Raw genomic sequence first — 11,573 nt, 5'->3', positions numbered from 1 at the left:
GAAGGAGAAACCATGAGCCTCTCGGGGCACTGAGGGTCCCTCCCGCAACACCGACCACCAGGCTTTTGTGTTTGCTGGAAGTCTCGGACGGTACCCGGCAAACCGCTATGTGGTTCCTCTCAGGCTTGAAGGAAAAAAATAGCTAACACCTTGTTCCCTTTTGAGGCTCAGAAGCCATTGTCACTGGGCTGCACTGGTGGCTTTTTAGAAAGGCTACCATTCGCAGGCAAGCGAGAGGAGGATTTTCACGAGTTCATCATAAAACGTTGCAGCGCTTCGATCGTGCCTCGTCAGGAGGTGTGACACGGGGCTTCGGAAACAGACAGATATTTGTGCAAGCATCCTCTCTGTGTCACCAGGGCCGAAGAATCGCGCATCAAAGCCCCGACTTACCTCATCTGCCTGGTACAGCCACGGCGTAAATAAAGGCGAACAATGGCATTACTATTACTCACTCTCCGAGGGCCCGGCCGTCACTGTACCCTTTATAATTGCTGGCAAGAAGATTAATGTTTTGTTAAATATCAGAGCAAGGTCACAAGGGGGCTTGCGGGCCTGTCTAAACATCTAGTCTTTAAGCTCCTTCTCTCTCCCTTGCTCTTTTTTGAGGAAATGAACTTGTAGTGTTTCCTTCAATTATGGTGATTTTTGCTTTTGAAGTGGGCCTACATCGTCAGTACGCTCCAAACACACACACACACGCATGCACACACACACGCATGCACACACACACGCACACACATGCACACACGCATGCGCGCGCACACACACACACACACACACACACACACACTTTCCCCCCGATGATATTTGGGGACAGGCTTGATTTAGCTCCAGTCTATGCTCAATGTTGTTATGAGGTGACCTCGCCCTCTCAACCAACGTGGATAATTCATTGCCCGTCACCGTGGCCTGAAGCAAGGGGTTTGTGCTTAAGAGAGTGACTTTACTGGGGTCCTCAGGGGGCTCCCTACAAAAGACGGCTCCCACCGTTTGCCGCACTTCTGTTATGCTTAGCCCGTACAGATGTTTCCAACAGCAAACAGTTCATGACCCAGAAAGAACAAAATATTTTGGCTTTCCCCGGCTTTCAGCACCTGTTCAAACCAAAGGGTCTTCGGAGCTCTGCGCGCACACCAGAAGGCCCCGCCAGCAACGGGCTAGGGCCAACCTTGCCACTCAATGGCAAAGCCACGCCCTCGGAGGCAGCGACCCTGAACTCCCAGACGGGTCAAGAGACCCAAAAAGATCCCACAGGAGGCTCTTCCCTTCAGGCAGAGTCTCACACACCATATATCTGTCAGGGGGTCCCCACCACATGAGAAACGCCCCAGCAGGTCCACGTGCAGCTGCCCATCCTGTTAGACTGCATTTGTCAGGGCGGGCAGTGCGTGGTTTGGGGAGAGCGCTGGGCTGCGCTGCCGGCCCCCTGGGCCATCTTTGCAGGCCTGCGGTAGCCTGTAGACTTCCTTCCAGACTGAATGGTTTGCGGATGGCACTCTGGGGGTGGTGGGGACCCACATCAGCACTTACAGGGCTTGGGACCAACAGAAAGGTCTGCCGGGTACTATGGCTCAGTACACGGTGGGGCGCCTCTGGCCTCTGGCAGAACCCGAAAGGAAGAGGACCCGTGGAGGGGGGGGCAGGGGTACCGGGTCTGCCCCTCCAAGGGCCTGGCGGTTCAGCGCTCCACTCGCTTCACCTGGGCAAAGGGCTTTTCAGTGGCTGACCCCAAATTTAAGGGAATTTTTGTCTTTGTTTGTCTTCCTTGCAGCTCAAGGAGAAATTGAGAAGTCAAAGGGACAGCTTGGAATGAAGGCAGGTGTAGGAGGCAATTAGAAGTGAAAGGAAAGATGTCCTGACGTCGGGGACTGGCCTCAGCTTCGCTCATCACAGTGACAGTCACAGTAGTAGAGCCACAATTGCCACACGCCTTCTAGCCTCAGCATAAATGGAAGTGATGAGGCACCAACTACTAACGGTGTCTGTGCTCCGTGTACACCTCAGACCCGCAAGAGACGTGCATTGGATCAGGAGGTGGTTGGCTGGCTGGCTGGCCAGGTGGACGGATGGCTGGATGGACGGCTGCATGGATGATTCTAGAGATGCAACCTATGGTAGACTAGACAAGCCATCATCACTCGGCTATACCAAGATCTGACAGACCATGACCTACCGTCCCAGTTCCACTGGCCACCTCTTCTGGTAAATATGGTTTGACTGGGACACAGTTCTGATCATTCACTCATGCGCTGTCTGCATTCATGATACAAAGCAGGCGTGAAGAATTGCTACAGAGGCAGTTCGTCCTGCAAGTATAAAGTATTTGCTATCTGGCCCTTTGTAGAATAAGTTCGCCAACCCTTGAGTTGCATGATTATTGGATCTTCTTAGTTTTTCCATAGTTTCTCCTCTTTTGTCCACCTTGTTTTACTGGTAGCACAGAGAACTATGGAGAGTAAAACCACATATAACTTTTTGAACTTATATGAACTCTAGCGAACATGGTGGGCATAAATAGCTAAGTAAGCATTTCTTCTTCTTCTTTTGGTAGAGCAACCACTCCATCTGGGATTCAGTTGAAGAAACAGTGACCTCTTCCAACGAAGGACAAAAAAAATCCAAACAACAGCAATAACAATAAAACAATATGGTAGAATTTTCTGAGAGCCTGTTCACAAAATGACACATTCTGTACTTTCTATGGAATTCAACAGGATTTTTCAGGGGCTAATTTTGACCATAGAACTAATTTTTTTTTTTACCTTATTTCATTTACTGAAGAACAGAAGGAGCTGTCCTCCTGACACCTAGGAATTTTATATATAGGGTCCTGAAGCCATACAGTCCAAGTGAAAATCTTGGCCCCCGTCCACTCCATGGGCACATTTGGAGAGGTTACTTGATATTCCTGGATCTCAGCTTCTTTTTCTATAGAACGGGGATAATCCTAAGAAAACGTCACAGAATGTGGGGAGGGGTCCACTCCTGCCATTTGCCAGGCTGAAGAAAGAGTCCACAAAAGACCCCCGCGTCGGTGATCCACCTGTCTTTGGTCCATGCACCTCTCCACTCCAAGCGCACCCCACCCCCAGTTAAAAGCCACCTCTTGGATCTGGCGGCCCTCACTGGGACTGCCATTCCCCCTGGAGAGGACAGACCCAAGAAAGAGGCGTGTACAGAAAATTCTGAGGTTCTAGGCATGCTGAGTGCCACAGAGCAGAGGGGACGTGAGTTCCAGGAAGAGGTATCCCCTTGTCCCAGAGACTCCTCACCCTAGGTTTTGACACAGCCAGCAAAGAGCCAGAGCAGAGCATGTGAACATGAGTGCACGCGCACCCCCACACATGTGCATGCATGCACGCACTCATACATGCGCTCATGCATGTACTCATGCACACGCACACTCGCGTATACACACTTGTGCCTACACATTCCCATGCGCACACATGTTCGTACGCGCACATGTGCACTCATGCTCTAAATGCTTGCTCGTGCAAGCACTCACATGTACTCACCACGCATGCACTCACACATGCACATGCACAGAGACACACTCATGCACACACTCACACGTGCACACAGGGCCCTAGGCAGGGGTCCCTCTGGTCCGGGCCCCAGGCTGGCTCTGAGGGGTGGGATGAAGTGAGGTGGTAGCTTAGGGCAGGCTGGCCCCCAGTAAAGACTCAGGGAGTTACTATCATATTTCATGTCCGTTTCACCACGGTATCTAGCTGTGTAAGGTCCAACTGTCCTCTGAGCCTGGGACCTGCTAACAGATGACAAAGAAGAAACTTTATTTGAGTTGGAGTGGAAATAAAGCTAGTCTGTCTCTTCAAAGAGAGTGCAGTGGGGGGGGGGGGGGAGCGGGAAGGCAGGCCCGGCACTCAGGGGGCTCCAGCTCCCAGCGGCCATCGTATTCCGGACTCATAAGGTCAAACGTTACAGCCCCGTTACCACCACCCTCGATCACCCCTATCGAAACTACGCTGTTTCATCTCCGCATTAAATGTTTTTCTTATAACGACAGCTACAAAAGAACAGTACGCGACATAAGAATTAAAAAGGAAAATCTATTTCTAAACCGACATCACAGACACAGAATTGGTGACTGAAATTAAGTTAGCAAGACGTAAGGTGCTCAGACTGCCAGGAAAACGGTACCGGGAAAGGACGTGAGCAAAGGGACCTGAAGTCGCCACCCGTGGCAGCATCTGGGGCTGAGACCGGGAGGAGGCCCGCGAGCTGGCCAGGGTGCAGGTTTCAGGAGACACTGGCCTCACTCAGGGCCATGCTGGGGTGGGGTCGGCACCCGAGAGTGGGCTCCCCCTTAAATTTAAGGCCTGGGTCCTCATCTTACCCTGATGCGGGCACTGAGGCACACTGGTGGTTAATGGGGACTTTTACACTGGAAACTTAGAGTATAATGTTATACATTAACTTGACCTAAAAACCAGTGCAGGTGGGCTTTGAAATCAGGACAAATTCTCTGATCAACCAGCTGACAACTTCCCACAGATATGGTCTGCAGACAATCTGCACACACCAGCGTTCGCTGGCTGCTCCCGGGGTTGGGGACGCAGAGACTGAGGACACCCAGGGATCTTCTCTCACAAGGAGCCACCACCCCAGATGTGCAGGAAGCGTGCCCATCTGGAGGCCCCTCTTGCCTCGGCGCAGCCAGGAGGCCCGCTGGGACTGCATGCCGGGGGAGCTGGCACCTGAGGGGCCCGGGGAAGGGGCAGACCAGCCCCACAGAGTCCCAGGCCATCCTGGGCCCGGCCCGCCGGGGTGGGGGGCGAGGCAGGGAGCCCAGGAGCCCACACAGCCCCTCCCTCTGCCTGGGCGATCCGTCTTTGTTTCCGTAGGCATTTATTTGTGCTTTTCTCCGGCTGCTTTGCGTGTCATTGAGAGTTAAAGAAGACATATTGTACGTCCTAAAGAGAAGCAGTAAAAATAATTTAGCTTATTTCTTTCATGTCTGAGTGTATTAATTCTTGCTTACATAAGGAAATACGAAAAAACAAACTGTAAACAAGGAATCATGTGGAATCAGATTATGCATGAATAATGACACACTTTCTCATCTGAGATGTGGGGAGAAATCTAGTTTTACTGCCAGGGCCTTTAAAAAATGTTTTTCTTTTTCAAAGGAAATTACTCAGAATGTAATAAAAACATGTTTTCTGCTCTAAAAGGATTAATTTACCTTTTTGTGTCATGAGCAAATAAATGCAATCAATACTCCAATTCTCCTCCTCCATGGAGAAAGACAATTTCCAAGTCAGAATCCCAGGGAAGACCATTTAGCTGCGATGCCCTAATGCTGAGATGGTGCCTCTCTTACGAGTTCCCAGATAGACTGTCCAGAGCCTCAGAGGACATCGGCAGGGCGGGCGGGGGGAGGGGGGGTGTCTTTGCTTCCTTCTCCAGCTCTGGACTCTCTTCCTTTTCACGCATGCCTCCTTCTTTCCCGTGACCCCATCCTCCCTCATAGCACCCAGAGACCGAGAAGCACAGAGGGCTCAGTACGGGAGGGGGCAAGTGACCCACTGCAGGCCTCAGTGGTGGGGTCGGCTCCACCTCTAACTCCCACGTGGGACCGAGGACTTGCTGTCTAACCTCACCATCCTTCAATCTCCTCATCTGCAAAAGGGTGAAAAAGAGTGCCTTTCTGATGGGGTGGTTCTGGAAATGCCTGCCTGAGAACTGCCCAGCATCCTGTAGTCCTCATTTCATCAAAGGTCACTTCCTGGCTCATCCCTGTCATGCCTGGATCCAGGCATTCTGTTTAGAAGCAACCCTCTCTTCGCATTTCTGTCCTCATCAGTTGCCTGAAGAATATTGGAAAGGGTTGTTCTCATTCCTACTCTTTTCTTTGGTTTTACCTTTATTGAATCTCAGACCCAGGAGTTGGAAAGAGCCTCTCCATCCATTCATCGATCCATCCTCCAACTATTCATCCACTCATCCGTCCTCCACCCATCCACCCATCCATCCATCCTCCAATCATTCACCTATCCACCCATCCACCCATCCACCCATCCTCCAATCATTCACCTATCCACCCATCCACCCATCCATCCTCCATCCTCCATCCATCCATTCATTCATCTACCCAACAAATGTACGCACCCAGTACCTGTGAAGAACGGACACATGAACAAAGCACACAGCCCCGGCCCCCACGGGCCCTAACCTGGGGAGCAGGCAGGGAGCCATGCATCATAAGCGGGGTGACCCGCTCATCTCAGTTTGACCAAGACTTGCACTAAAGTCCCAATTCCTGGGACGGCATCCTCGGTCCTGGCAAACCTGGGTGGTGGGTCACCCTCGTTACAAATGGGATGAACGGAAAAGCTACCATGACTGCTTCCAGCTGGGACCTGACCCCATCTCAGGTGTCAGAGCTGGCTCACCGGGGAAGCACCTTTCAGTGGAGACCAGACAGATCAGTAGACAAAGGACGCCTTGCAGAGGGGAAGGCAGGTCAAGGGCACAGGCAGGGACCCAGTTCATAGAAAGACCTGGGGGCTGAGGAACTGGAAGAAACAGGTGTGCTTCGCCCGAGGGGCACTGGGGGGCTTTGGGGCAGTTAAAACAAGGGCATTGCGACAAATGATGTATTTACTTACGAAGACAGGACTCTGGCTGTGCTCGGAGAACAGATGGAAGTACAGAGACCGGCTAAGGAAGCGCTAGACGGGGAAGCCGATGGTGGCTCGGGTGTGGATCAAGAGCTCTTCCGGAGCAGAAGTGGATGGGATTGGCCAGACTGATTCGAAAGTCTGACTCCCAGTTACTGAGGAGAAAACACCTCCTTCCACAAGGCTGTGGGACTCCATGAGAGTGTCTGTGCCCCAGGAAGGGCATGCTTGGATGACTAAAGGTGACCCTGCTCTCTAGACCTACCTTGTCACGGGGGGACTTCCCCTCATTTCACTGAACAGAGGTTTATGGAGCCACTATTATGTGTCAGGCACAAGAAGCGCATCAACAAAGACAGACAGACAAGACAAACCATCCGTTGCTTCTTTCATTAAAGCATGTCATGTAGGACGAATGTTTTAACACGGGATTCCTAGGGGCCCCAGCCTCCAGTAGCTTCTCGAAATGTCTCATGACTCAACAAAGCCCAGAGATACAGGGAAGTGCGGCCAACTGAGTTCAAATCCCACCTGTCCCACTTCATGGCTACGAGACCATGGGCAACTTCTCAGGCTCCCTGTGCCTCTATTTCCTTATGGGAGTCATGGTAACATGTCGTAGGACTGCGGTGAGGATTCAGTGGGACACTGTATGGGAAGCATTTAGAATCTGCCTGGCCACGCAGTCTGTCCTCTAGGAGTGCTCATAAAATTTAAATTTTTACCGAGGTGTAATTCATGTGCATGAAAATGCACCCATTGAAGCTGTCCAGCACATGAGGGAAAATCTTTGTCCCATCAAGAGTCCACGTGATGTTCCGCTTGAGCGTGGCATAGCTGTGGGCATCTGTGGCCTTCAGAACAGGGCTGGCAAGTGGCATGTCCTCCATGACTGTGAGCTGGTCTCACCGTTACAGTTAGCTCTGAAAAGTCACTCGTCAGGGACAGTGAGCAAAAAAAAAAAAAAAAGAAAGAAAAGAAAGAAAGAAAGCTCCAATTTGGGGGAGAAAAAGCAGCCGAAGAGTCTTCTGCGACAGCGTCAGTGTGGCCCAGCCGGGCGGCAGAGGTGAGGGGCACTCCTCGTCTGCTCTGCCTCCTCTTTAAGACTGGAGGCCTCTGCACTTGACACCTCCCTAAATCCAGATGCACACGCAGAGGGTGACCCCCAGAATGCACAGCGGCGTCCTGCTCCTTGGCCGGTCAAGGGTCCTGGAGGCCGAAAGCAGCCTCCGAGGCAGCCCAGAGAGGCCCCCACGGGGAGAGAAGCCGCCTTTCGCCCGCCGCTTTGATGGCGCAGCCAGAGCCCGGCCTCCCTCCTACAAACCCGAGTTTCATGTTTTAAGAGTCTTGCCAAAAAAGCCCACAGGGTTGACTCCCAGGGAAACAAACACGGGAGATATTTCTGTCGGGACGGGAGCCCTGCCTTGGCTGGCTGCTCTGGCAGATAAGAGAGCGGCTCGCCTCGCACAGATGTCAGACACGAAATAAAAAGGGCAGGGTCAGGAGGCCTCGGCGCCCGCTCACCGGCCCACGGCCCACGAACGGACGTGCCGTTGGGGTGCTCCTGCTGCAGCCGTCCGGTGGGCACGCCGCGTGGGCTCCAGCGATCTGATTTTCTCACCCTCCTCTGCTATTTTTAAAATATCTTAAATGGCCCTGATGATTCAACATCTGCTCATTCATTCGGCAGGAATTTGCATAACACCCACCGGGTGCCAGGCACTGTCCTTCGTGAACGAAGAGTCACAGCTCTGGCTCCCGACAGGTTGGGATTTGAATGTTGGCCTCGTCACCCGGTACATGGACTTAAAGGCTGCATACCTCGGACCGCTCAGGTAGCAGGTAGAGAGGGCAGAGCATCACCGGGCGCTGTAACTGTCGTTGGGATTAAATGGGATCATAGGAGGAGAGCACCCAGGGGGCAGAAATGGGCTTATTACAGACCAGCAGGCCGCGGAGAAAAGGAAGGAAGAGGGGAGGCAAAGGGGAGGTGGGGGAGGTGACCTTTGGAGGGGCCGTAAACAAGGACAGAGAGAAGGAAAGGATGAGAACCCTGTCCCCTTGACCTCTAGGACGGGGAGCTATACTGACACACGTACCAATAACGAGGCTCTAGCTGGTGACCAGCAGGACGGAGAAAAGCATGAGACACCTTACAGAAGACAGCTAGATCTTATACCAGAGCTGGCAGGCGGAGGCTGGGGTGCGGAGGGCAGAGGAGGATTCCTTTGAGAGTCCTTGATGTGTGGACAGGCTGAGTGGGCAGTGACGGAGAAGGGAGGGCACCTGCGGATGGAGGGGAAGTGCCAAGCCGAAGCCTGGCGACCGGACCGTCCGGGCCGTGTTCACGGCACGGGGAGCAGTCCCAGCTGGCTGGCCAGGTGGGCGCTGGCGGAGGCTGGGAAGATACGGTCCACCTGGGCTCTGCAGACCTTGAACGCGTTGTTCTGAAGGTGGTCAGAAGTTCTGAATGAGCAGGGGAAGTCCAGAGGTGGAAATCCAAAGTGAGAGAAATAATTCCAAATCCTTGCACGGGAGGTGATACAAGTAAGAAAGGATGTTCTGCAGAGGGGATTCCTTTACCATGGGGGCTACTGTAGTCAATTCTAACAGCCCTGTGGTTGACCGAATGGTGGTCACCCAGATGATAGGTCGGTCACATCCTTATCCCAGGAATTTGTGGGTTGTGACCTTATTTGGATTAAAAGGGTCTTTGCAGATGTCGTTAAATTAAATTAAGACTCTTGAGATTAGATCATCCTGGATTATGCAGATGGGGTCTAAATCCAATGCGGTGTCCTTGGAAGAGACACACAGAGGAGAGACAGACGGGGAAGAAAACACCATGTGCAGAAGGACGGATGCAGCCACAAGCCAAGGACGCCTGGAGGCACCACACGCTGATGGGGGGAGGAAGAATTCTCCCCAAGGCTTTCCGAGGCTGAACTCATAAGCACCGTCTACCCCTAGGGGCCTGCCCGCTGGATCTGCGCCTTTCAAATGCTGGGTTGAGTGGCAGAAGGAGCCAGAAGCTGGGTGACAGTTCCCGCACACCACTGCCCTGGCCAGCTCCAGCCTCCGAGACTCCTCATGGCTTCTGGGAAGAGCTCCCTAACCTTTGCACGTTGCACGACCCACCAGCCCCGTGACGTTATGGGATTTCACCAAGTGTCAGGCGCACTGTGACTTCAGTACCAGCCTCTTCTCTCCGACCCTCGGGTGTGGGAGGAAGGCCATCTGTCTCCTCCTCCCCGCCCCCCCCCCCCGGGGTCTCCCTGCCCTGGCTGGCAACCTGGCCTCGCGCAGGGCCACCCCGGGCCTTCAGACCGGTTTGACTGTCCCCGACCCTCAACGAGGCAGGGGAGACAATTCAGGGTAACATTTCTCCCAGAGGCTTCTCAGACCTTATGTAAATGTGGGGTACAGATGGGAGAGAAAACGTGACCAAGTCTATTCTGTTGCCTCCAAGCCCAAACTGGAGATGTATGTGCTGAGGATTTTGGGGCTGTCAAAGCACCTGTGGACAGACACCCCACATGTCTGCTTCCCTCAAACTGGCTAGTGAAGCTGCTCCTCCTCTGGCGTCCGGGACAGTGTTTGGGCTTCCGTCTGCACCTTTGAGGGACCCCAGTTTCCCTCCAGTTGGGAGCCCCCTGCCTCCCACCAGGCAGGCGCTCCTCAGTTCCACGCGCTCCTGAATCGCCGTCCTCAGAAACATTTTGTTCCGAGATTTTTTTTTTTTTTAAGCTTGCCATAAAAACATGGAATTATTTTTTTTTTAATTTGAAATTCATTTTCACTCTTCTTTTATAGATCTGTCATTTATACAATGGCTGGAAAACTTTCTAAAATCAGATATAATTTATGAACCCCTTCTTTTCAGGCTAATGTCATTTCGTACATTAAAATGATAATGACGGGGGGGAGCAGATGCGTCTCTCCCACGGGGGGGTCGGGGAGTCGGGGGGAGGTGGTGGGTGGGGGGCCGTTCTGGTGCTTCTGAAACAAGTCCCAGTGCGCCTGGGCTCAGCCCCCCATTAGGGGCTTTCACAAAAGGAAGAAAACAGCAAAAAAAAAAAATTACTTTTTACATTCTTGAAGGGGAATAACACTGAAAAGCAACGTATGCCCCTTGCAAGAGAATGAGACCTTGAAAATAGTTAGGAACACCATTTTCACACCAAGATTACAACTTAGACTTTAAAAAAAAAAAAAAAAAAAGAAAGAAAGAAAGAAAAAGAAAAGGGTCCCCTGACAGAATTGCGGGCAGAGGTGCCCAGCAGCGGCTGCTGCGATTTGCTCTGTGAAGCTTTCCAAAAATGCAGGCTCGCAGGCCTCTCCCCTTCGTTCCAGTTTAATAGCTAGGGCATGGGGTCCAGGGACAGGTGCTTTTTTTAGGGTTTTGGTTGAATCTAACCTGCACCCCGGGTCATGGAGCCCTGCAAAGATGGGTCGTAACCCTGGTCAGTACAGCTGGTACATTGCACAATCTTGGGTCAATGATAAAGCTGATGCTTACGTACGCCTCACTATGGCTTTGCTGCTGTTCCAAACTCCACACAGTGGTTCTTCTTAACAGACTAGGAGGCAGGTGTTGTTATTATCATCCTTTTTCTCAGATAAAGCAATAGAGGCTCAGAGAGATTAAGTAACTTGCCAGAAGTCACACAGCCTGTCATTCCCTGAGGTGAGATTTGAACCCAGGCAGTCTGACCTGGGGGCCTATGGTCTACCAGCGGTGCCTGCCGACTTCCTAAAGGATCTAACTCTCTGTGTCTAAGTACCCTGAAGATTAATTAGTTCGCTCATCTATAAAAAATCGAGCTAGGCGAGTTTAGAGCTCTGTGGCCACAGGGTCTCCATGTGGAAGAGGATGGACATGAGTCCCGGAGAAATGACCATCCTGCCGCCATCACCCGGCTCCTG

The sequence above is a fragment of the Furipterus horrens genome, unplaced genomic scaffold (assembly GCF_987537825.1).
Source record: "Furipterus horrens unplaced genomic scaffold, mFurHor1.1.pri manual_scaffold_13, whole genome shotgun sequence".
NCBI lineage: Eukaryota > Metazoa > Chordata > Mammalia > Chiroptera > Furipteridae > Furipterus > Furipterus horrens.
Note: the sequence above shows the minus strand (reverse complement) of the source record.